This window comes from Balaenoptera musculus, chromosome 19, assembly GCF_009873245.2.
Source record: "Balaenoptera musculus isolate JJ_BM4_2016_0621 chromosome 19, mBalMus1.pri.v3, whole genome shotgun sequence".
NCBI lineage: Eukaryota > Metazoa > Chordata > Mammalia > Artiodactyla > Balaenopteridae > Balaenoptera > Balaenoptera musculus.
In genome coordinates, this window is record NC_045803.1 from 53,015,726 (window position 1) to 53,043,642 (window position 27,917).

Sequence of the window (27,917 nt, forward strand, 5' to 3'; positions counted from 1 at the left end):
AGAGGAAAAACCACAAAATTCTGCTGAGATATTTTAAAGGGCTCAAATGAATGGAGCTATATGTACAATGTTTCTGGGTGGGAAATCTTAATATATTAAAGATGTCAGATTGCAACCAACTGATCGATAAAAATCATGCAGTTACAATCAAAATCCCAATGGGTCCATTTTCAGAACTGTTCAAAATGATTCTCAAGTACCTCTGGAAGAATTAAACAGAAATAGTCAAGAGATTTTGAAAAAGAAGAAAAATGAGGAGGTACTTCCACAATTATATAATAAAGCACGATATAAAGCCACAATCATTGTGAGTACAGTATTTGGGCAGGAAAAAAAAATCAAATGAATAAGAGAGGAAGCCCAGAAACAACCCTCAGTATATTAGGAAATAGAATCTGAAAGGGAAAAAAAGTGGCATCAAAAATTAGTGCCAAAAGGAAGAATTCTTGGATAAGTGGGATAATTAAATAGGAATGGGGTGAGAAGCAGACCCTCACCTCACAATAGAGGAATCAGAGTTTAGTGTTTGTTTAAATCTAATTCCAGATGGTTCTGAGAGTCAGAAAGCTGCAGGACACACACACCACCACCACCACCGCTGCATACAAAACTGAAAACCTAGAATAAAATGGAGGTGGAGATCCATCTGATTGTTAGTTGAAAGATACCCTATATTTAAAAAGAATAATTTTTCACTCTGAAAAAATTTGTATATAAAAATAGAAACAAAATCAAAAGGCACACAGTAAAATGGAAAAAAATCAAGAGACATTTCAGACAAAAGCTTAAATAATTACCACATGAAAATCTCAGGAACATCATTAAGAAAGGTACATAAATGAGCAAAGGGCATGAAGAAACTCTTCACAGATGGTATATACAAATGGCTACTAAATATGTAAAAACACTTTAATTAATGAGTGAAAAATGTAAACAAAAACAAGAATGAGGTGCTGGTTTTTATCCATCAAATTAAAGGATTTTTTTGAAAATCAATAGTGCTTAATGCTGACAAGGGGATGGACCCTTTGATGTACCATTGTGAAGCACCACAACGTTCAAAAGGGAATTTTACAATATGTATTAAGAGCCTTAAACACCCATACTCTCTGACCCAGTAATGCCTCCTCATGGACTCCAAAAACTTGGCAAAGCATCATACATGTCTACTGCAGCATACATGGAAGCAGACTAAAACGTAAATCTCTTAACAGGTTAAAATGAAACATGCACGCTCTAAAAATTGTATCTACAAATAGGCTTTAATGATGTGGAAAAGTGATGAAATATTAAATGGAAAACAATGATTTTCATAGCTTCAGGGAATCCTAAATTGTTCCAGTTATGGCCCATAACAAGTAACATCTTTCTGTGTGCGCCCCCTTTGCAGCGGGACTTCACCTCTCTTCTTATCAAATGGTGGAGTGTATTTTCCAACCCTTGAATCTGGAGTAGGCTTATGACTTGCTTCAACCAACACAATGTGGTAGAAGTGACATTATTCAACTCCAAACTCTAAATAAGCCTTAAGAGACACTGTAGCTTCTAATTCCACCTCCTTGGTCCACTGCCCTGAGACCACCAGGTAAAGAAGCTGGTCTAGCCTACAGAGGATGAGAGGACCAGAGGTGCCCAGACAGCTGCCAGTACCTTGTGCCAGAAAGGTGAGTGAAGCCTCCTTGGACCATCCATCCCAGCTGCATGAGTAAGCCCCAGACACCAACAGAGAACCATCCAGCACACCCACTGAATCATGAGAATGATAAACTGTTATTTTTCAGCCACTAAGTCTGTAGCTGATACACCATGATATAAAATTATATTAGAGAACTAGCTCAATCATGTAACGTACGACACATGTAACCTTAGACAAAAAGATAAGAAGGAAATATTAACAGAAATAGAAAACCTTATTTATAGAATTATCTCAAACATGCAGAATACATACACCTGGGAAAAAAGGGAGGAAAGGCTGTGAATGCTATATCCAGAGAGTAGGATTCGAGTTGAGTATCTTCATTATACTCTTTTATTCACAGAAAAACACATGCATATAGCATTATGCTTTAAAAATTCATTTATTTCCCCAACTAGATTATGAACTCCTTGCTGCTAAGTAAAGACTATGTCTTTCGACTGTGGACCCAAAGGCTTGTCACGTAGCAGGTGAACAATAAATGTTTGGTAAATGAAAACATGGAGCACCTGGGCTTCACAGATTCCGGACTGGGCTGCGGCTGCCGAACTCCTCTCACTCCCTGGCTTTCCCTAATGTCCAATGGACCAGACCTGGTGCCCAGGGGTCAATGACCACCCATCCAAGTTGCCCTACGGCAGGTCTCCTGGCCGCCCTGTGCTGGCTCAGGCCAAAGGGCCTTCCCGTGGGGTCCTCTAGGGACTGTTCTGGTTGCCCTGTATCATCATATCATTTCTAGATTAACCATATAAAATTACTACTACCATTGCAATGTAACACTCCAAGCAGCCACAGCTATTCTCTCAGAGCTAATACAAAATATGGAACTCGTTTATTCATTCAACAAACACTTTATTGAGTGCTTATCACGTGCCAGGCGCTATGGTAGACACCAGAGGTACAATGGTGAGTAGAATCAAATGTGGTCCTTACTCTCATGGGCATACAGTCTAGTGGGGGAGGCAGATACTGATCAATAACATCACCAATAAACATATAACGACAAACACTACACGTTTGGAAAGAATTCACTGCTTGACTCCGGCTACCAAGAAACAATTAGTTATACTGAATTATCAACTTGGAAGCATGGGACAGCCCCAGAGGAAACCATTCCCCTTCCTACACAAAAGTAATTAGCACAGGTGACAAGAATGCTCTAGGTTACAGAAAATATGGACAAGAATGAAGTTGAGAAGGTCTGTGGTATGGACAGGGACCACCTGGAAGAAGGAAAAGGAGGAAACAAGGGCTGGGGGTGCAGGCTTCCTGGCCTACTGCCCAGACGGGGCAATCAAACATCTTCATCAGAGTGAGGCAGACAGAGGACTGTGTCTCATTCATGGGGAGCAGAGGTGGGTGTAGGAAGGGCTGGCTCTTTGACGGCCTGGCTAAGGCACTGGATGAATCACACCTACAGACTCGTTTCCTGCCAGATAAAGTGGAGGTCTGAGCTGCAGCAGTCAGAGACTTTCCGCCTCTGTTCTGGCAAGTCCTACAAATGGACGGAGGTGTCACGTCACAAGAAGTCACCTCGGGGCAGTGTGGCCAGTGAACATCCCCCCTTCCAAGTCCATCCACCCAGAGCCAGCCACTCTGCTTGGGGAGAGGTCAGAGATCTGCCTGATACCGCATTTGGAGCTAAAAGAACATTTCCAGACAATAAAAAATAAATGTGAAAAACCTTGAACAAGATGATCCTTGTTTAAGGAGACTTCTGGAAACTTCCTTCTGGTTCTATGATGTTAAATGCTCTGGTAGAGAAGTAGCCTCAAAGAGGCCAGAACACAAAGCTTCCCCAGGTTGCCTTCACCAAACTCCAGACGCTTTAGTGGTGTCATTCTGATGTCTAAGCCCACACTGAAGTCATAATCCTTTCCTCATTTTTAACAGATTGCATGTTTGTACAAAATGGGTTATTCTGTTTGTAACAGAATGGCCACATCTAGCCCTCCAGAAAGACAGACCCATTAAGTTAGGGGAACGAAGCTCATCTGAACCCTGGCACAGGTCAGGGCTGGTACTTCAAGGGGGCTGTAATACAAGGCACAATTGTTTCATGGCCATTCATGGGGAAAACTGCAGTAAGAGACCACTGATGTCTCTTACACCACAAGTGTCTTCTCTTCCAATATGGCATCAGGGTACTGAGGGAGTCTAGATCACTTTACAATTATCCAGAAAGCAAGGCAAATGGTTCCTCTTCCAACAGAAGGGCTCAGAGGGCCAAACTCCTCATTGGTGGGGCAAAGATGGCACCCTTCCCTGCCCTGTGTCCCATGAGAAGCTTGTAGAGGATGTTAGGTCAACGGAAAAACCAGCATGGGATGGAAGGATAGGAGGAAACTCTCATTCACCCAATAGGAAATAGAGAAGTCACAGCCATTATCTCGGTACAACCTTATCACTCCCTTAGGAGGAGCCAACACCATCCCATGTTGAGGATGAGGCTCAGAGAAGATTTCCATCAAGGAGAAAACTCAACCTGTCCCTTGAGAATACAAAGGGCATCACTGTGCCCAAGAGGCCATCAATAAGTACTAGCTGGTAGTCAGACCTCCTTTTAAAAATGAACAAATAAATAAAAGGCATGGTCTTCTTTTTAAACTTATAAATGGAAAACACTAGACGCTCATTTTGTAGTTCAAATTCTTCTCAGCTCCAAAGTATGAAGACAGAGCAGACAGGAATCTGGTAATGATGGAATCTGTATTACAAAGTAAAACTGATGCAATCCTTATTTATTATAAAGCAAAGTGAGGCAATTACCTACCTACATTCCTATTTTTAAACACAAAGATAAAAACTCTCTTCTGGAAACACAGCTCCTGTTTGCAAATTGAACAGAAGCATAAGACACCAGTCCAACAACAGGAAATACAAATAGAAAAAGCACAATGAGGACTTCCCTGGTGGCGCAGTGGTTGAGAATCCGCCTGCCAATGCAGGGGACACGTGTTCGAGCCCTGGTCCGGGAAGATCCCACAGGCCGTGGAGCAAATAAGCCCATGCACCACAGCTACTGAGCCTGTGCTCTAGAGCCCGCGTGCCACAACTACTGAAGCCTGCACACCTAGAGCCCATGCTCCACAACAAGAGAAGCCACCGCAATGAGAAAACCACACACCGCAATGAAGAGTAGCCCCGCCCCGCCCCAACTAGAGAAACCCCGCACGCAGCAACAAAGACCCAATGCAGCCAAAAATAAATAAATAAATTTAAAAAAAAAAAGAAAAGAAAAAGCACAGTGAGTTCTGCTTATAACTTGTTTTGAAAACACAAATTTGTTCCAGTACGATTGATATGAAGGTACAATTTGAACATAACGCAAACTTCGTGTTCACGTGTGCACAGTTTTCACCCATCAGAAACACTAGGTGAATGCAGAAACCCACACAAAATGTGCACTCACACGCACACACACACACGTCACACATCAGCCGCCTCAGTTCACCATGTGTGTTATGAGCCACAGCAATCCACAACTTTCCTCCATTCAGACAACCCTCCTTCCAAATTCACAACCACTCTTCAGCTGCAGCCCTTCTCAAACCCACTTCCACAGGCCAACTTCCAGTCACATGTATTGTTGTAGGTACGTGTTTCTTAACCATTTAACATGTGCAAAACTGTGCTGCCTTCTTTTTTTGACTGTGTCACTGACAAAGTTTTTGAGCTTTGTGCCTTAATCTCACTTCTCCCATAAACCCTGTGGGTTTTTATTGCATGATTCTGGATAGCATGGTGATTTTTAGGGACACCTAAGTCACTTCAAACAGAACTTGCTGTACGTGGAAAAATGTTCTTCCACGGTTGATTTAATTTTTAAAGGAAATACACAGCATTATAAACTGGTACAGCCCTTCTAGCAGTCATCTGGCAATATATACCAAGTTATGCCCATGTCTTTTGACCAAGTAATGCCATTCTAGGAAACATAAGACATAATTCAACAGGGATTGCAGACATAATTTAACAAGAAAACAAGACGTGTGAAGATGTTCATTGTGAAACTGGTGTGTGTGTGTGTGTGTGTGTGTGTGTGTGTGTGTGTGTATGCAAAGCCATGGAACATTATAATTACAACGACTATGTAACCAATAGTAAATGACTGTAATATATGGTTTGTTAAGTGGAAAAGGGAAAAAAATGTATGTAAACTGATTAACAGTATGAAAACAAAGTCTGGGAAAACAATATTTGTTTACACAAGCACACACACACAAGCACACAGAGTTGTGTTTTAAATTTTTAAAAAGCTAAGTCACCAAGAAGGATTTTCAATAAGCTAATTTTCAGTTTTGCTAAAAATCAGAAATAGTTCTTCACTGAGTATCTCATACCCAGCACACTATTTATTTCAAGATGTGAAGGAAGTAATTTGAAATTTTAGTTTTGTGAATACATATTTTTGTACCAGTACCAATCTGCATCCTGAACTACAGCTGGTTATCTTCAGTCTGTCACTAAAACTAATTTGCAGCCTGCTGCTTTCTGTAAATATGGAAACAATGGTCCCTTTGCAACATGCAAATACACAGGGCAAAACATACCAACAGAAAGTAAAGGTTTTATTGAAAGACTGATGAATTGCGCAATGCTTACATGCTTGACTGTGTTAATGGGAGAAGAAGTGGGAGGGTTTGATGGAAGCAGGGCCATTACCAAGAAGACAACTTTCTGGACAAACCAGATGGCCAACAGGAAGTGAGGATTTTTCACGTTTAGCACAGAAGGAACCACCCAATGGGTTCTGTGAAAACTATAAAGCCTGTATCTTGAACCATTCATGTCAGAATCTCTGAATCAGTCCAAATTCTCATGCGGGAAAGCAGACATTGACAATGTGGAGGGGAAGTGGGCGGACACGCCTGTGTGCACACCTGGGCGGGGGCAAAGATGGGACCACTTTGAATGTTTAATAGAAAGTCCTATTTTTATTAACATTTTGTGAGTTGGCTTTCCCATACCAAAAAGCTCTCTCCTCCTCTGAACACCTGGGATGCAGAGTAGAAAGCAGTGGATCTTAACAGCTCTGGGGTTTAATTCAAGCTGCTTGCTGGGTGACCCTCAGCAAATTGCTTGACTTCTCTGAGCCTCCCTTTCCTCTTCAGAAATGAAGGGATAACAGTATCTCTCAAGTGGCTGTTCTGAGGATTGAATGTTTTAAAAAGCAACAGCCCTGACCCTAAGAGGGCTTAACAAATACTCATTAAATCTGAAGCCTAATATTTCAAGAAACATTCCTATTGCCTCTACTCCTCAACTTGACCCCATCCCTGATGTCCCCAGAAAGAACATAATGCCCTGGCTGACCGCATTCAATATGGCACTGAGGGATGGGCACCCCAGCAGGATCCTGAATTATCATTTATCCAACCAGCACTGGAATGGACCAACCAGCTTCACTCACCCCGATCGCCGCAGCCATGTGTGTAGGGCATGATGAGGCTGGGAGGAAAAGGGGAGAGTGAGTGCTAAGAACTGTTCTTTACACTTAAAAAAAAAAAAAAAGAAAAAGAAAAAACCCAACCACTGCTCACTGTGATTCAACTGAATGTAATTAAGTTGTGTCTGTTTTAAGATAATGTCCAAAAAGTTCCTCCAAAATAACCACCTGATGACCTGGAGACTGTGCATGAAACCACCGGTGTAAGGGATAGCTGCCTGGTGTCCTTTGTTTGCCCTTGAAATTCTCTCTGATTCATTCATCAGCATCACCACGATGCAGGTTGCTGGTTCCTCTAAATGTCAGTTAGCCCCTCACGTCTCCCAGTACCTCGCCACAGCAGCAAGAAATCGAATACTCGCGGACATGAATGCGGCAAACCATTCCCATCCTGAGCAGCAGTGCAGGGGGAGCCGTATCTCCCCCCCCAACACTGCGTGGGAAAAGGTGGGCTACCAGGAGGAGGAGGAAGGAGGGCTCTTTAAGCCTGAGCAGGGTGCTTGGAATGGAAAATCGTAATGCAACCCCCTCTCCTTGAAAGGTGCATATGGTAAGGCAGCCCTGAGCTGCAGGGCACAGATCTGGAGGAAAGGGAAATGGGCAGCGAAAAGAAAATGCAGTTGCTACCAGACACATCTGTTGCCCTTCGTTTGATTTATGTAGCATGTACAGCTGGCTCTGTCAATTTGCTACCCACTGGGTGTCACAAGTTCAGTGACGTCCAGCCCAAGGGGCACTGGTCTCCTTGGTAGAAAATAGGGACTTTCTGCCAATACCTAACAGTGGGACAACCGGGGGAGGCCACAGGGATATTGGAAGCCGAGGGCGCCGAGGTCCAGTGGGTGTGGCTTCATTAATAAAGGGTTTAGCTACAGACCAGAGCCTCTCTATGGCCCCCAACAGCCCTACTTACTAGTACAAGACTATCTCTTCCAGACAGTGTGTTCCTTGAGGGTGTGGCCTGTTATCTACTAAACTCTGTCTTCTTCTCCTGCAGCTCATAACGCCCTGTGCAATTCATAGCACATGGTAGACACTTAACAAGTGCTAGGTGGATGGGAGATGGGTACAAGGGTGGGCAGAAATGTGGATGAAAACATGGATGGATGGAGAGCTGGATAGAGTCTGAAGAGAAGCCAGGAGGGGCTGTGAGTACACTACACTGGGGGAAAACTCTGAAATCATTCAGGTGACTCAATCGGATTGTCATCTGCTATCTGTAAACATCCAGAAGATTGGCAGCATTTTAAATTAAATCAAATGGCCATTCGGATGCACTGTAGCAGCAGCCATGGGTCACTCTTCAAGATGTTCCATTTGAACCATACTGAACTTAACCCAGAGCTCAAAAGATCCCTCTAAACCTCTGATTAGCTTCAGAGAATCAACGGTCATCTGGTGATGACCAGGACCTTTGACACCACCCTGCCTCTATCAGTAGAGTTTGTGGAAGTGACCCTGTGTAACTTCTGTGCCTAGACCATAAAAGTGCCATTCATTTCCACCATGCTCTCTTGGGATGCTCATTCTTGGAACCCAGCGGCCATGCTGTGAGGAAACCCAAGAGATCCCCTATGGAAAGACCACACTAGGTGTTCCAAGCTGACAACACAGCTCAGGTCCCAGCCAACAGCCAGCATCAACCACCAGACATGCAAGCAAAGATGCTTCCAGATGATTCCAGCCCCCGGCCATCAAGTCACTCTGCCCTCAGGTCTTCCTAGTGGAGGTCCCAGACACTGTGGAGCAGAGACAAGCTGTTCCTAGGTTCCCTGTCTGAATTTCTGATGGCAGAATCCGCAAGCATTTTAAAAATGTTTTACACCATTAATTTATGGGATGGTTTGTTTTATAGCCATGTTAACTGGAACACTGGAACTGAAACATTATCCCCAAACCCAAACCACTTAGCTCAAGTCTTGACACTGAGCCTCCATCCTATTAGCCCTTAGACTGCAGGGGTGGCCCTTTCCTCCTTTAGCCTTAGACACTTTTGGGGGTCTTACTACCAAACATCAATAAAATAAATAAGTCAAGAGACTGCTGCCCATCTGGTTTGTCACCCACCATGTATATATCTGTTCTGTATCTCCCACATTAGATCAGACTTCCTTGGACCGGCCACAGTTCTGGCTGCTTCAGTAAAGTCATCTCTGACCCCAGCTCTCTCTGCTTCCCCAGCTGCTCTGGTTCATAAATCCCAGCATACCTCCCATAGATGCCAACCCGGGAACCCCGAGAAGAAATAGTATCTCTGCATTCCACGTTCAATCCAAGTAACTCTGAGGCTCACCTGAGGCTGCCAGGTGAAAGGTAAATTAGTCCAAAAGTAGGTTACCATTGCATTTGATCAAAGCTCCAGTTTCAGAGATGAGGTGAAAGGTGAGCATTTGTAACGCTCCTTCAGTGGACAGGCAGATTCCACAGAGCAGCATCAATACGGTATTTCTATCCATCCCACCGGGCGGGAGGCAGCCAGAGCCTCGGAGCAGCCTCGGAGCCCCTGAAGGCACTCAGGAGCAGAGACGTAACCCTGAGACGGAAACATCAGCAGACACAGAGTGGTCGGTTAAGCTCACACAAATGAGTGGTTACACCTGACTCACCTGGAGGAGCAATGGAGGTGAGACCAGAGTGAGCTTAACTGAAGCGTGATGCACAAATACAACTGGGATGTTGGTCAAGCCATGAGCCACTGTGGCTGCAAGGACCAGGCAGCACAGAGAGGAAGAAGTGTTGGACCTGGCCCAGGCCCTGAGGAAGGAAGGAGGGACTCACACACACTGTACTCCTGCATCTCGGCACTGGCCTGAGAATACAGGACTCGTTGTGGGATCCCAAGTCATGACCTCTTCATGATCAACAGCGACCCATGGCTAGGGAAGACCACCACCACCATCAACACCCCAACTAAGCAGCTACCCAAGAGGAGTAGTTATTTTGACAATCAGAGCATCTCATCCTTGCCTCCCATAAGACTCTCCGTTGGCACCGCCCTAGGTCACCACCAGCCTCTCACAGCAGCTGCCAAATGGAAAACCCTGCACCACCCTGGCATCCCTTCCTCCGTTCTCCATCCTCCCTCCAGAGAGGGTTTTCACAATGAAAATCTAATCATGCTGCCCACCCTCTAACCCTGCTTAAGAGTCTTCAGTGGTTTCCCACTAATCAAAGGAGAAAGTGTAAAATCCCTAATAGCGACTATGGGGCCCTGCCAGTGTGGCATCTCCCTACACCTCCTGCCCCTTCACCCTCCCCCTCCACCTCACTCTCTACCCTCCAGCCACTTTCTGGAATCACCTACGCCCCTGACCCTCACCTCAGGGCCCAGCCCTGGTGCTCTGGAGGGTGCGTTCATCTCCCATCTCTCTTCCCCTAAGTAACTCCTATCCACCCCTTAGATGCAAGAAGTGGGTTCTGAGCCAGACTTCCTGGGTTCAAATTCCAGCCCTGCCCCTGACTTGCAGTTATGCCCTCGGGCAGAGGTCTAATCAAATGAAGTCCCTCCTGGGGGATGATAATCATTCCTGCTTCATGGGGTTATTATGAGGATTACAGAGTTAAGATATGTAAATTAGGTAAGTCACAGGGCCTAGCACATAAAAAGCACTCAGTAATTGTGGGATCCTTATTCTTATCTCAGCTCAAATATCACTTCCACAGAGACAAGCCTCATTTGGTTCCCCACACTAAGATTCCTTCATTAAATGCTCTTTCCTTCAGAGCACTTACAGCTTTGTAATTATACACCCTTTAGCGGGACTATCTGACTAGTGTATGTCCCGCCCACTGGTCCAAGAGTGGGGTATGTGTCTGGTTTTGCCCACATGATAGATGGTAAGCTATCCCAAAATAGATAAAACAGTGATAACCTGCGGCTGCCATGATACTAAGCACCTCATATGCACAATTCCATTTAATCCTCACATCCCCCCACTGGAAGAGACCATCGTACCTGATTTACAGATGTGGAAACTAAGGCTTTCAGAGTTAAAATGCTTGCTTTAAGGGTCAAGGGTTGAACTTGAGCCTACCTGCTCCAGTACCTAAGATCTGTATCACCCAACCATCTTGACCAGAGCTGACTTACTGCTCCCAGGCAAACAGGCTGGGACGGTGGCCAGGCTCAGGAGTACGATTGGCCACAACAGGGAAAGGATGCAGCTGAAAGAGGTGCAGTCTGGCAGTCACAAAGTCCAGTCTGGCAAATGTGACCTGACACCCAAGGCACCAGCAGCAGGTGATGAGTGGATGAGTGGTGGGTTGCAGGATGGAAAATCTAGAACAGTAGGAAGGCAGGCAGGCTCAGGAAAGCCTGCCCAGGTAAGAGGGTCCCAGCAGCCAGGCCTTGGTGGGAGACAGAAGCCCGGTCCCTAAGAAAGGTAATGACCAGAGGCAGGGAAGGCCTGGGATCTAGAGAAACAGGGAAGTATGAAGGTAGCAAGGACTTAGGGCCAGGAAACAATGCAGTGACCCAGGCACAGAACCAGGAAGCCAGGCAAATTGTTCTTGGCAACAAGACCAAAGTTGTCAGAACTAGGGCACGAGCTCTGCACTTGACGACTTAATGCTCCCAGGGAACTGAGCAAGAGCCCTGGGGTTCCTGAGGGACTGCTTTGAAGAGAACAACACTCATCTCTCCCTTCAATAAGTACTGATGGAGCACCTGTTATGTCTCTGGCCCAGGCCAGGCCCTGGAGATAGAGCCTTGAACAAGACAGACACAGCCCTTGCCCTCCTGTGAGCTTGAAGTCTAGGCAGTGTTTCTCAAACCAGAGTCTGGGGATCCTCTGGGGGTGTTTGTAAACATGAAGATTCCTGGGCCCTGCCCCAGAAGGAAGTTAGAAGCGGGAACTTGTGTGGCCTTGACTAAGTCACCTAACTTCTCAGAGCCTCAGTTTCCCCATTTGTAACCAGGAAATAAGACTGGCTCATGGGTTGCTGTATTAAATGTACTCGGCACATAGTAGGGATTCAACACAGGCCGGGATCATCATGACCATCATTTACATGTTCTGCATCACCATCTTAGAATACACTCTATGAGACTTCATTTGAACGAGACCACTAGTCACTGGCATGCACTAAATTTTGAGAATCACTGCATTGTTTTTAGCTCTGCAGGCAGTTCCTGCTTTTCCAACAAGGGGATCAGCCAGAAGCTCAAAACTGAGACAAACAAGTATCTGCGCTCAAGGCCACCTGGAGGAAAACAAGGTCATCTGGGACCCCAGCTCAGAACCCGTGCACGCTGTCGTCCCTCCTAGAAGCCCAGACTCAGCGACAGGAAGCGAGGAGGCCATCCCCGACTGCTTCACGCTGTGCAGTCATGGGGGGCAGGAAGCACCTTGCGCACAGCTTGCGTCTGTCTGTGCAGAGGTGATGACTCGGCCCAAGGGGAAACCGAGAAGTCACCGAGTCTGCCTTGGCCACTTCTTTCTGGCCCCAGTCCCCCGTGACTTCAGGGGGAGTTTCAAGAGCACCATGGATATTCCCTGTGCTGGGCCATTTCCCAGCAACAATCCCGTCTCCTATGCGTTGACATTAAATCAATTATAGAGTAAAATGACATGTAGGCAGAAACAAGCAGGTCACGAATGAGGGTGTAAAGATAGGGAATCCGGGTTTCTCCAGGGCTCTGCAACTATGCAGTATTCACACCAGCTGAGGAGATAAACCCACTAGCCTCCTCCAGAGTCTCCCTCCACTTCCCCTTACCGCTCCCCCTCCCTGTGGACGCACCGGATTCCATGCTGGATCCTGGAAACCACACACAGCCACCTGAACTCTAAATGCCAGAGACCCAACAAAGCAAGGAGACAAAAACTAGGGACTAGGTTTGCCCATGCAGACCTAGTGATGCTGATTTCTACCACGTTTACGAACAATCACCATTTAGAGCCCAGTGACCAGGCAGTGCAAAAATCACCCACACACATAAAACCCCCGACGAACCTTGTCATCACTTGCATTTGATCCCAAGAACAGGAAACACTCTGGCAATGAGTGTGCACTCTTCTGTCAAAGCAAGGAGCGCGATGCTCTGCTGACGGCCTTTAAACCTCGAGGGACTTTACTGGGGACCCTACCCAAGCCTTCAGTGTGGCTTCTGAGAGAGCTGTTGCTGCGGACAAGGCATGTCCCTGGCGTTTCTACCTGGGGCTCAGGATGCATTTTCCTCTTGGACCAATACACGAATGAGGGGAGGCTGGTACACTGCTCGGCTGAGTACAGTAACTCTGCAGCTTTAGGGAGGGAAGACTTCAGTGTGCTGGCCTGGGAATCCAACTTGTAAAATCAAACGCTGGGAGCCCAACCACTTCAGAAATTGAGCATGTGTGGCTGCTTAAAGGCCCTCTTTAGAGTCACCGGTGGGGTTACTTATCTTAAATAAGAGAATAGACTAAAATAGCCAAAGAGAACCCACATCACATCATTATAGGGAAGTGGCTACAGAGACATGATACTTCATCCTGAAGAGACTTTAAACACACTGAGTGCATTTCCGCTAAGACCCCAGGGAAATGTCACCTCCTCCCAGGCAGTTGGGGGCTTCCTCTGAAGCCCACGCAGTGTCCCCCATGTGTGGCCAAAACAAGGAGGCCAGTACATCCCCATGAGAACAACCCCTGCAGGGCGAGAGCACCAGGACAACCAATCACTGCTATTCTCTGGCTGTTCCCATGTGCCCTGAGAAACACTTCATCTGCGGTAACTTACTGACTCCTCACTGTTCCCATCTGACAGGTGAGCAAACTAAGGCTCAGGAAAATTAAGGCGTCTGCCTAAACTTACAGAGCTAACACGTGCTGAAGCCTGGATTTGAGCTCTTTCCCACAACCCTGAGCAAGTCTGAGCAGAGAAACCCCGCTCCCCAGGAAAGTCCTTCCGTCGGGACTGCTGGGGTAGGTGGTGACTGTCCACGCTGCTCCTTGAGCTGTGAGCTCTTCCTTGTCCACGAGGCTCAAACTCAGCCTGGGCATCTGTGACCACCTTCTTCTAAGCAGATTTATCGTCTAGCATACAACCCACTACATTGCACTGAATCTAAAACACACACAATTTTCCATGTTATCATTTCTGCAACCAGGATTAAAATCAAGGGTGCCTTGCAATGGCCCAGCTTGGCCATCCTTCTGCTTCTCCAGGACGGAGCTGAGCAGCGCCCCCAGGGGAGACTCGGCTGTTATGTCCCCCTCCTCCCCACCCCCTCCCCTTTATCCCAGTGCCACTCAGTCCCCAGAGTCCTGCCCGCCCTTCCCTCCACCCACTGAACCCCAGTCCGGGAGCCCCAGCTGCGTACTCGGGGACTGTGCACCGGGCAGGGCGAGCGAGAGATCCTGGCGTTGCCCAGGGCTGGGGTCTGCCGGCTGTGCCAGCGCCCCCTATAGCGCTGATGAAAGGGTGGTTAGGGAACTACTTGGGCACCATCTAAAAGAGCCCTGTGAACAGATGAAAAGTTCCCACTGCCAGGGAAGCACTGAGTCATCATACATTTGACAGGGGTATTTGGGTTTTTTTAGCGCAGAGGTTCTCAATCTTGGCTGCACACTGGCGTCAGTTTTTAAAAATATCAATTAAAAAATAAATAAATAAGGAAGGAAAGGAATGAATGAATGAAAACCAATGCCCAAACCCCAAATTACTGATGTAACTGGCCTGAAATGGGGCCTGGGCATCAAGATATGCGATTGCTCCCCAGGTGATTCTAATGTTTAGAGGCATGTAAAACAACAGAGCACCTTATCATCAGTGGTGTCTCAGCGTCAAAGAAAGCAAATGCAGTGCCAAATGCTCAGAATTCACCCAGGGAACTCAGCTAAGTCCCCCAAACACTCCAGTTCCTTTTTTTACATTGAGGTAACATTATGTAACATTTTATATACGGCTTGCAACATTATATAAATTTCACGTATACAACGTTATATTCCAATGTCTGTGTACACTACAGCGTGCTCATCAGCAAAAATTTAGTTTCCATCTGTCACCATAGAGTTGACTCCCTCCCTTGCCCTTCCCCTCTGGTAAACACTAATCTGTTCCCTATATCTGTGGGCTAGTTTTTGTTTGGTTTGGTTTGTTCATTAATTTTGTCTGTTTTTTATATTCCACATATGAGTGAAATCATACAGTTTTTGTCTTTGACTTATTTCACTTAGCATAATATCCTCAAAATCCATCCATGTTTTAGCAAATGGCAAGATTTCATCTTTTCTACGGCTGAGTAGTATTCCATTGTATATATATGCATACAACTCATACAACACCAAAAAAAAAAAACAAAAAAACCAAACAACCCCAACTAAAAACTACGTAGAGGATCTGAATAGACATTTTTCCAAAGAAGACATACAGATGGCCAACAGTCACATGCAAAAACGTTCAACATCATTAATTATTAGGGAAATGCAAGTCAAAACCACGATGAGATCTCACTCCAGCTCCTTCTGATGAGTCACTGTACCAGGTCAACAATGGCAAAGCTGGGTATGCTTTGCATACAGCAGAACGGGTGTGTAAGCTTCACGTATATTTTATCTGCAACCCTCAGAACATACCTAAGACTGGTTTTATCAGGCCCATTTTACAAATAAGGAAACTGAGGCTCAAAGAGGTCTGATTACTTGCCCAAAGTTACAGAGGAGGTTATTGGCAGACCTCCAAAACCTATGCCCTTTCCAAAACATCATGCTGCTTCTCCAACATATTGTGTCTCCTCTACGGACAGGGCTAGCAGCTAGAATCCAGTGACAGGTAAGCCACAGGCTATGTACTCTAAGAGTTTATAAGCCACTCCAGGAGGCAGACTGGTACCCTGGCCATTATCATCCAGGTCACCCTCCAACATACAAAGGGCTGAGGAAGTCCACAAGATGAAAAAATACTCTTGACAGGAGGAGTCAGTTTCCATATAGGGGAACACTGGACTTGCCCCTTAGGGTCAGGAGGATTTGCACAAGCAGAGTAGAGAGAGAGGGCAAAGGCACAGAGGGCCCAGGTGCCATGACCCCATCCTGCCGCAGGGCGTGAAGGCCTCTTACCTGCCAGGGTCAGCGGGAGTGCTATATATCCATCCCCTCTGGCCCTGTGTGTCATGGTACCCATTTCAGGGACCTGCTTAGGCTTACCATCTGCCTCCAAGTACATTTACGTGTGTGGCACGGGTCCAGGAATTCCTGGAGAGAGGAAAAGCAGCCCGGAGAGCCATCTCAGGCCGTCTCCTCTTAAGAGCTGTTTCTCCCTGCACAAAGGCTGCATTCCCTGTGCATGGCCCAACAGCAGGGAACTTTGCCCAGAAGGGTTGTATTAATTAATCCCTGGCCTGGTATCAAGTCCAGCTTTGGCCTCACAGCCCTGAGGAACTGAGCTGAACATCCAATTTACAGTTTGCATTCCGTCTGTGGCTAAATCTGAGGCTGGGAGATGGGACCTTAACTTCAACTGCTTCTGCACCCCAGACTCCCCACACTGCAAACCCTCTGAGTGTCAGAATGCACCGTGGCCCCAGTGGGCCTTCCTCGGAAGGGCCACCACACTCCAGATGCTGTGATCCCCCTGGAGGACCACGCAGGACAAGCACCATCCTGCAGCACACTGACTTTATCTCAACAAATCCTCCTTCCTCATAAATCCCACAAATCATTCCCCTCCATTCCTCAGGCCATCTGTTTTTGTAAATAAAGTTTTACTGATAACACAGTCATACCCATTTTTTACACATTGTCTTTCTACAGCTACTTTCCAGTCTTGATGACAGAACTGAGTAGTGGACAGAGATTAAGTGGCCCATAAAGCCAAAAATATTTATCCTCTGGCCCTTTACATAAAAAGTTTGCCAACTCCCACCAAAATGAAAAAGAAGAAAAGGAGGAGGAAGAGGAGACTTAGGGAAATTATTTATGTCTTAGCGTTCCTGTCACAAGGCTCTTTTCTCGATTGTTATTTTCTATTATTGTTAGGGTTATTTCTCTCAAAGAACAAATCTGCTTTAGAACCTTGGAGAGGGACTTCCCTGGTGGTGCAGTGGTTAAGAATCGCCTGCCAATGCAGGGGACGTGGGTTCGATTCCTGATCCGGGAAGATCCCACATACCATGGAGCAACTAAGCCCTTGCACCACAACTACTGAGCCTGCGCTCTAGAGCCCGTAAGCCACAAATACTGAGTTTGCGCATCACAACTACTGAAGCCCGCCTGCCTAGAGCCCGTGCTCCACAGCAACAGAAGTCACCACAATGAGAAGCCCTCACACCGCAATGAAGAGTGGTCCCTGCTCGCCGCAACTAGAGAGAAAGCCCGCTCACAGCAACGAAGGCCCAACGCAGCCAAAAAAATAAATAAAATTTTTTTAAAAAACCAAAAAAACCCTTGGAGATACCCCACTTAACGCTGGACGAAGATCCAGATTCATTAGTATGGCCCATAAAATCCCCTAACACCCTCCCTCTGCCTACCTCAAACACACACACACATACACACACACGAGACATGACACAAAATATTTCAGTGTGACTTGCCTATAGTAGAGGCATTGTTTTACCAAGTTTTTGTTTCACATGCATATACATACACACTCATTTATGTATTGAGCCCACGATGCAAACTGGTTTTTTTTTTTTCAGTAGATCACAGTCAGAAAAGTCTGAAAGCCACTACACTAAAACTCCATGAGTTCGATCTCACATCTACCCACTGCTCTGCATCACCAAGTCAGGAACTCTCTTGCCCAGACCTGTGTGGCAACCACCCACCCGCCCCTGCTGCCCAGTCCTCGCCTCACCGGTGCATTCTGCAGGCGGTGCCCAACTCTGAAAGGCCCTGTCCTGAAACCTTATGGCGGTTTCCCAGTGGTTCAGGAATAAAATCCAGGCTTCTCATCACAGCCCACAGATGAACATGGTCTGCTGCCTGCCTGCCCGCCCCACTCCTGTACCCCACCCCAGCCCTGCTGCCTTCTAGTGGGTCCTTGGCCATGTTCAACTCTTTCCCATGGTACAGCTTCTTTGTGGGTATTATCCCCTTGGATACTGGGGTTGAATTGGGCTTAATTAAGTAAATATTTTAACTTAATATATTGGGGATGCACTGAGCTTGAGTATTTCCAATTCTCATATATCCACCTTTAACGCGTGCGCGCGTGCACACACACACACACACACACACACACACACACACACACACATGCCTTGCCTCACCAACTCCTATGCATCCTTTAAATCCTAGTTTAATATCACTTCCTCAGAGTATCTTCCCTGATGCCCTAGACAAAATCAGGGACCCCATACTTTTAGCACTCTTTTCTATCCCTTGAAACACAACACAATTGTCATTAGCGATTTGGGTGATTCACCGTGACTGTCCTCTTATACTCCCGGACAGCAAGCCCCATGTAGCAGGTTCTATGTGTGTCCTGCCCACCACTGTGTCCCCAGCATAACCGCCAGCCCACAGTAGGTACTCAGGAAACATTTGTTGAATGGCTGAGTCAACAAATCGCCTTCTACAGTCTGCAGATCTCAACCCACAAATTGCAAATTCTCATTGTCACATCTACGAACTACACTCAGTCGCTGGGGCCTAAACTAGATGTGAAGTTCCAGCAGTCCACAAGAAACTTTGGCAACGGCACGTGTGTTTGACCGACCTGAGAAACCTGAACCCAGGCTGAACTGGAAAATGCTTGGCGTATTTTGCTCCCGAAGGCCTGCCAGCCCCAGCGTGACTGGCATGCTTTTGTGACAAACACGTGCCCTGCTATTCAAGAGTGAGACCTGAGTTCTAGATGAGTGAACCTTCATTTGTTCAAATTCTCACTTGTCCCGAACATTCTTGGTGTCACTCTACCCACAAGCTTCTAATACGCTGGGACAGGAATCTTTCATCTTCTGACGTGGGATGACATTAGTTACTCACTGGCTCTTAAAAGGCCAACTGTGAAATGTTCCTTCGCATATATTCAAGCTTCTTCCATTGTATGTGTGTGAGTCACAAAGAAGCAGTGACATCTATTTCAAGTTCAAAAATGATTTGCTAATCCAAAAAAACAAAAAAAGTCAGGTTCAGATGAATTAAGCTTGGTATAGATACCAACAGGAAAAGGGGTATGTGGGAAGAATTGAAAGATTGGAATTGACACATATACACCATTGATACTATGTATAAAATAGACAACTAATAAGAACATATTGTATAGCACAGGGAACTCTACTTAATGCACTGTGGTGACCTAAATGGGAAGGAAATCCAAAGAAGAGGGGATATACATATATGTATAGCTGATTCACTTTGCTGTAAAGTAGAAACTACCAAAACATTGTAAAGCAACTATACTCCAATAAAAATTTAAAAAATATATATATTGGCCATGAGTTGAAACTACTGAAGCTGATTGATGGGTCCTTGGAAGTTCAGGATATTATTCTCTGTATTTTTGAAATTTTCCACATGCACATTGAAAAATTATTTGATGAGCAGTTAGTGACTCAAATAAATATTCATCCACATGTTTGCTCCCAATAATAAGCATTTGTTTTTAAAACTGGCAATGGAATGAAAGCGTTTGTAAAATAAAGAGGCTGATTTTAGCACAACAAACAATAATTATATGCCCTATCTCCAATTTAATTATAACCCTTTACTAAAATAACATCAAATTATGAATGAATTTCTAATTAGTATGGGTAAAAAAAAGTGAAATTCTATTTAGAACAAGTTTTAAATAACTAAAAACATGACCCCAAGTACAGAGCTCGACATTCAGTATGTACTTACTGAATGAAAGACAGGCTGAGACATCGTTCCCAAAGTCCGACTAGTTTTAGATTAAGCACAAAGAAGATTAAGAATGCCTAGGGTTCAGATCTTGGTTCCAATATCATTCTCCAATAAAAGGAACAAGGACTCCTTGGAGAAATGGCTGATACTAGGGTTGCAACAGGGAATATACAAAATAAGCCTGGAGCATCTTGTGGTGCCAGAAAGTAAGGAAGTGATTAAAAAAAAAAAAAAAAAAAAGATGGAGATGTGTCAAAGGGACACATGAGGCAACCTGGAAGAGCTTCCAATGGCCAAAGCTGGAACAATTGGAGTAAACAAAATAAGTAAGGTAGTAGTGGATTATAACCCAAATTATAAAATAAATATATGCAAACCCAATCATATAAATTAGCAATTAAGTAATTAGATGAATTAGGGAGAAGAGACAAATCTCCCACACAGAAGAACTCCAAGTAATTTATGTTAACATTCTCCCCTCAAGAAGGTTGCTTATATACAGTGGAGAAAAGACAGCCTCTTCAATAAGTGGTGCTGGGAAAATTGGACAAATACATGTAAAAGTATGAAATTAGAACACTCCCTGACACCATGCACAAAAATAAACTCAAAATGGATTAAAGACCTAAGTGTAAGACCAGACACTATCAAACTCTTAGAGGAAAACATAGGCAGAACACTCTATGACATACATCACAGCAAGATTCTTTTTGACCCAGCTCCCAGAGAAATGGAAATAAGAACACAAATAAACAAATGGGACCTAATGAAACTTAAAAGCTTTTGCACAGCAAAGGAAACCATAAACAAGACCAAAAGACAACCATCAGAATGGGAGAAAATATTTGCAAATGAAGCAACTGACAAAGGATTAATCTCCAAGATTTACAAGCAGCTCATGCAGCTCAATAACAAAAAAACGAACAACCCAATCCAAAAATGGGCAGAAGACCTAAATAGACATTACTCCAAAGAAGATATACAGATGGCCTACAGACACATGAAAGAATGCTCAACATCATTAATCATTAGAGAAATGCAAATCAAAACTACAATGAGATATCATCTCACACCGGTCAGAATGGCCATCATCAAAAAATCTAGAAACAATAAATGCTGGAGAGGGTGTGGAGGAAAGGGAACTCTCTTGCACTGTTGGTGGGAATGTAAATTGATACAGCCACTATGGAGAACAGTATGGAGGTTCCTTAAAAAACTACAAATAGAACTACCATACGACCCAGCAATCCCACTACTGGGCATATACCCTGAGAAAACCATAGTTCAAAAAGAGTCATGTACCAAAATGTTCATTGCAGCTCTATTTACAATAGCCAGGACATGGAAGCAACCTAAATGTCCATCGACAGATGAATGGATAAAGAAGATGTGGCACATATATACAATGGAATATTACTCAGCCATAAAAAGAAATGAAATGGAGGTATTTGTAATGAGGTGGATGGAGTTAGAGTCTGTCATACAGAGTGAAGTAAGTCAGAAAGAGAAAAACAAATACAGTATGCTAACACATATATATGGAATCTAAGGAAAAAAAAAAAAAAAGGCCATGAAGAACCTAGTGGCAAGACGGGAATAAAGACACAGACCTACTAGAGAATGGACTTGAGTATATGGGGAGGGGGTGGGGTGAGATGTGACAGGGTGAGAGAGTGTCATGGACATATATACACTACCAAATGTAAAATAGATAGCTAGTGGGAAGCAGCCGCATAGCACAGGGAGATCAGCTCGGTGCTTTGTGACCACCTAGAGGGGTGGGATGGGGAGGGTGGGAGGGAGGGAGACGCAAGAGGGAAGAGATATGGGAACATATTGTATATGTATAACTGATTAACTTTGTTATAAAGTAAAGCAGAAGCTAACACACCATTGTAAGGCAATTATACTTCAATAAAGATGTTTAAAAAAAAAAAAAAAAAAAAGAAGGTTGCTTAACTCCCCACCCTTGAGTATGGTCTGAGCTTAGTGATTTGCTTCCAAAGAACAGAGGATAAAAAGAAGAAGGGGGTACCTTTACAGGGGAGAAACCAGGTATGACCTCAGTCCCATGATCAAGGTCAACATCAGCAGTGATAAGTCATGTTGATAGCATGCACCCTTGATATGATGAAAAAAGAATGGTATTTTCCCTCTGGGGTCTTCCTTGTAGAAACCCATAACCCAAAGTCATCATGAGAAAAACATCAAACAAACCCAACTTGAAACAAAATACCTGCCCAGTATTCCTCAAACCAGTCAAAGGCATTTTGAAATGAGGAGAACCTGAGAAACTGTCACAGATCAGAGGAGGCCAAGAAGACATGATAACTGAATATAATGTGTTATCCTGGATGGGATCCTGTGTTATACAAATGAGCCAAAGACGGCCTCTGTAGATTGACCCCTAGGTTGTTTACCTTTTCATAGCAGGTTGTGAAGCTCGCTGGTACAAAGCTCCAAAGTTTACACATCCAATTGTTTTAAATATAGCCCAAATGAGCAGATTTTCAGCCATTTAGAGCCTGCCTGCTTTGCATATCCTGCAAAATTGCTCCCAACGTCTGCTAGTCATAGGTAAGATAAACTCTGTGACTATGAAGACCTCAGGCCCCAGCTGCCCCTCAGACTCTGCTGGGCTGGGAGCAACATCACCAAGACACATAAGCCCCCTCCACCTCCCCTCTCTCCCCTGGGACTTCCTCTGCCCTCCCACCTTCTGAGTAGTGACTCCTGTACCATAGCGTCTGGACAGTCTCATGCTGTGAGGGGCCTCCCCTACATGCAAACCAGTCAAAGCATCATCCAAATAAAGTCTGTACGTGCTACTGCCACCTCACCATCATATCTTTTTCCTTGACCAGCCCCCAAATTCCTCAATTTTGAAACAAAAAAAAAGTCATTAAGGAAAATTCAATGAAGTCCAAGTGAAGTATGGAGTTTAATTCATAGTAATTTACCAACACTGGGTCCTTAGTTGTTGCAAATGTACCACACTAACTTTTGATGTTATCAGCAATAGAAAAAACAGGGTGAGGAGTACACAGAAACTTTTGTAGTGTCTTTTCAGATTTTATGTGAATCTACAACTATTCTTAAAATGAAGTCTATTTAAATTTTTTAAATGATTAATAATAATAAGAGGTGGGACTTCTGTAACAGCTGTGTCAGGAGCGCAGAGGATGCTCTCCCTCAACAAAACAACCACTTAACTGGTGAAAGTTATACAAGAAAAATAAAGATTTAATGTCTCTGGAAATTGTCCTAAGTGCATATAGCAAATGGAGAAACATTTATAAAAACAATATTTACTAAATCTCAATAATAATAGTGAGAGCCTGTGCCATTTGATCTATGACCTGCCCCCTCCCACCCCTGCCCAGCTCTAAGTTACAGATGCTCTACTCCAGGTGGTGCAGCCAAGAAAAAGGAGGTTCCCTTTCCCCCAGCCCCCAGTCTAGGGCTACAATTCTACTCCGGTGGGGGCCAGGCCCCAAAAGTCTCTCATCCTCCCTTTCTACCCCACCCCTCCACCAGCTCCATGTTGCAGAAGCTCAGGTACAGGTGAGGGACTAGGAATCCCTTCCCCAACACAAATACCATTTATAGGACAAGGGCTCTACACTAGGCTTGGCAGGGGCCAAGAATGCTGGAGCTTTAATCCCCCCTCCCCAACCCAGATGGCTTGTAGGGTGGAGGTTGCATGCATGGAGGGGAAAGCTAAGAAGGGTCTCCCATCCTTTCCCCAGTGCCCATGCACAGAGTGGAGGTATCACTCTGGGAGATGTGAGCTTCTGTCCCCAACCTCAGCCCTGACACAGTAGTGTAGAGGTTCTGCCCAAAGCGGGGAGAGGCCATCAGAACTGGCAAGCCAGAAGCTATGCCTTAAGGAACTGACGTTATATGGAACAGCACGGAGAAATCGTGCCTAAGGATATTGTTGAAAACAATGAAGACACTGGTGGCAAGCAATTAAGAGAAGACTAGTAGTTCCATGAAACTAGTACCATCACACAAACAGCAGACCAATCACAGGTTTAAAAGAAAGAATAAGGGAAAGGGACACTCAAGAAGGGCCTTCCTGGAATCATACTCATCCCTGGGAATCCAGAAACCTGAGCACATAAGTTAGGCAACATCCATTCAGAATCAATCAGACCTGGATATGAAGCAGACTTAAAAGCACTCCCCCATATGGATGCATCAGCAAAGGGTAGGGGCCTTACTGGTTCAAGAGGTTTAGGCACAACCTCTGACCAAACACTCACTGAGCAATAAACTATGATGACCCTAGGAAGCTAGGCTTAAAATCACACTCGTTCATCCCTGGTGGTCTGGAAGACTATGCACATGTGCAAGGCTGCATCCCCTCAAGAGTGGCCAGAGAGGGAACATCCCAGATACCAGTCCCCAGCACAGGGCAAAATCATAAACCCTGAAAGTAGTCTCCAAGCCACACACAAATCCAATGGTAAAGAGTGAATATTTAACTGCTTGAAGGGGCATAAGCACACCATCTGACCAATAAGTGGCTTACATTGACCCAGAGGGAATCCCTAGGAAGCCAGTCTAAAAGATAAAACAAGACGGAAAAGCTGAGCAGGGACACAGGCTACGTGTTGCAGAGAAAAGAGAATTAGTTCAGCCTAGTCATTAAACACGTAAATAAATGACCAAATATAAACAACAACAGGCAAAGGAAACCATAAACACGTTAAATAAATGACCAAATATAAACAACAACAGGCCATGGTTGGGGGTGGAGGGAGAGAATCAGTATCTAGATTTGTTACAATATATTATCTAAAATGCCCAGTTTTCAACAAAAAATTATGAGACTTGTGAAGAAATGTGGTGTGTTGAATAACAGGGCAGAAAAGCAAACAACAGAAACTGTCTCTGAAGGGGCCCAGATATTGGACATAACAGACAAAGACTTTGAAACAACTGCTGTAAAAGTGTTCAAAGAATTAAAGGAAACCACGTCTAAAGAATTAAAAGAAAGTATGATGACTATAGCATATCAAATAGAAAGTATCAATTAAGAGATGAAAATTATTTCTTAAAAAGAAACAAATGGAAATCCTGAAGCTGAAAAGTACAATAACCAAATTAAGATGTCATTAGCAAGGCTCAACAACAGATTTGAGTCAATAGAAGAAAGAATCAGTGAACTTGAAGATAAATCAGTATAGATTATGCAACCTGAAGAACAGAAAGAAAAAAAAACAGCTAAAGAAAAATGAACAGAGCCTTAGAGAAATATGGGACACCATAAAAAACACACCAACATATGCATAATGGAAGTTGAAGGAGAGGAAGAGAAAATATTAAAATAAATAATAGCTGAAAATATCTCAAATTTGATGAGGAACACTAATCTACACATCCAAGAAGCTCAACAAACTCCAAGTAGAATAAATGCAAAGATATCACACCAGGATACATTATAGTCAAATGCTGAAAGCCAAAGATAAGGAGAAAGTCTTTAAGGAAGTAAGAAAAAAATGACTCATCATATACAAAGGAACTACAAGAAGATTAACAGCAGACTTCTCATCAGAAACAATGGAGACTAGAGGGCAGTGGGGCAACATATTCAAAGTGCCAAAAGAAAAAACTGTCAACCAAGAATCCAATATCTAGAAAAGATAACTTTTAAAAATGAAGGCAGAGTAAAGACAGCCCAAGATAAACAAAAACTGAAAGTATCTGTTGTAAAGCTAAATAACTAAAACAAGAAAACAAAGATATATAGCTAATACTCCAATAAAAGAGATTTTAATTTTTAATTATTCAATTAATACAAAAGAAGGTAGAAAAAAGGAAGAAAGGAACAAGGTACCGCCAGAACAAATAGAAAACAAACATTAAGATGATAGAAGTAAGCCTAGTCATACCAATAACAACATTTAATATAAATGGTCTAAACACCCCAAGTAACAGAGATTACCAAATTGAATAAAAAAGCAAGAACCATCTATATGCTGGCTACATGGAACACACTTTAACTATAGAGACACAAATTGGTTAAATTTAAAAAGATGGGAAAAGACATGTAATGTTAACACTCAAAAGAAAGCTGGAATGGCCATTTTAATATCAAAGTAGGTTTCACAGCAAGGTGTATCACCAGGGAAAAGAAAAGTCATTTCATAATGATAAAAGGGTCACTTCTTCGAAAGTACGTACATTTAACATTTATGCACCTAATAACAGAGCTTCAAAATACAAAAAGCAAAAACTGATAGAAGTGGAAGGAGACAGATCCACAATTATTGTCAAAAGCTTAAAAAGACTTCTCTCAAAACTTAATGGAACAAGTACCCAGAAAATCAGTACATATACAAAATCAGAATACAGAAAAATCTGAGCACTACTATCAATCAACCTGACCTAGTTGACACTCCATCACTACTTGTGACTCCTAGTCGACTAGCACACTCTGCCCTATGACAGCATAATAAACATTCTTTCCAAATGCACACAGAAAACTTGCCAATATAGTTCACAGACTGGGCCATAAAACAAGTCTCAAGTTAATAAGACTGAAGTCATACAAAGAATGGTCTCCAACCAAAGTGGAATTAAATTATAGATTAGTAAGAGAAGGATCTCTGGAAAATCTCTAAATATTTTGAAATTAAGCAATACACTTCTCTAAATAATACATAGGTCAAAGAAGAAATCAAAAGGAAATTAGAAAGTATTTTAAACTAAATAAAAATTAAAACAAAACATATCAAACTTGTGGTATGTTACTAACAACTCTATCAATAAAGAACTAAGGTCTCAAATTAACCTCAGATTCTACCTCTAGAAATTAAAAAGAAGAACAAATTAAACCCAAAGAAGCAAAATAAAGGAATCATTGAAGATAAGAGGAGAAATTAATGAATGGAAAACAGAAAAATGATAGAGAAAAATCAATGAAACCAAAAGATGGTTCAATGAGAAAAATCAATAAAATTGATAAACCTCTATCCAGAATGATCAGGAAAAAAAGAGAGACGATACAAATTCATAATATCAGTAACAAGGGAGGTGACATCATTACAGATTCTACAAATCTTAAAAGGATAATCAGGGAATATTATCTTTTGAATTTTCTTCCAAAAAAATGTAACAATGTATATGAAATGAACAAATTTCTGGAGAGACACAAAGACAAGGCTCTTGAATTCAAGAAGAAATATATAACCTGAATAGCTCTGTATCTACTAAATAAACTGATTTTGTAGTTTAAAATCTTTTTAGAAGAGAAACTCCAGTTTTACCAAACATTTACTACTACTACTTGTAGTAGTAGTAGTAGTAGTGGTAATTCAATACAAACTCTTCCAGAAAACTGAAGAGGAGAGAATACTTCCCAACTTGTTCTATCAGGGCAACTTTATCATGCCACCAAAACTACACAAAGATATTACAAGAAAGAAAAAAAACTACAAACCAATATCCATCATGCACATAAATGCAAAAGTTCAACAAACAATTTTAGTAAATACAATCCAACAATATATAAAAAAAATTATATATCATGACCAAATGGAATTTTATCCTCAGGATGCAAGTTGATTTACCATTCAAATAAATCAATGTAATTCACCATATTTACAAACAAAACAACAAAAACCATACAAACAATTCAATTGATGCAGAAAAAAACATTTGACAAAATCTAATATCCACTCTTGAATTTTAAATTTCAGCACATTAGGGACAGAAGGAGATTTCATCAACTTGATGAACTGCATCTACAAAAAAACAAACTAACAAAAACAAAAAACAAAATAACCTACATCTAGCTAGCATTACACCTAATGGTGAAAGACTGAATGCTTACCCCCTTACTTCATAAACAAACAAGACAAGGATGTCTTCTCTCACCACGTCTACTCAACATTCATTGGAGGTTCTATCCAGAAAAAGAAATAAATGGCATCCAGGTTGGAAACAAGGAAGCAAAACTGGTTTTATTCCCAGAAGACTTGATTATCTA

The 27,917-nt window shown here is 43.4% G+C and overlaps 1 protein-coding gene across 4 annotated transcripts in view; it reads right to left on the reverse strand.

Moving 5' to 3' along the window:
• CDYL2 (chromodomain Y like 2) overlaps positions 1 to 27,917 on the reverse strand; it is a 177,781-nt gene that overhangs the window by 80,217 nt on the left and 69,647 nt on the right. Inside the window, exon 1 of one of the 4 annotated variants that reach the window (XM_036834679.1) lies at positions 7,110 to 7,129. The exons of the other annotated variants lie outside the window; for them this stretch is intronic. The gene's annotated coding sequence lies outside the window, so the exon portion shown is untranslated. Of the gene's footprint in view, positions 1 to 7,109; positions 7,130 to 27,917 lie in introns of those variants that run through there. 4 annotated transcript variants of the gene reach the window in all.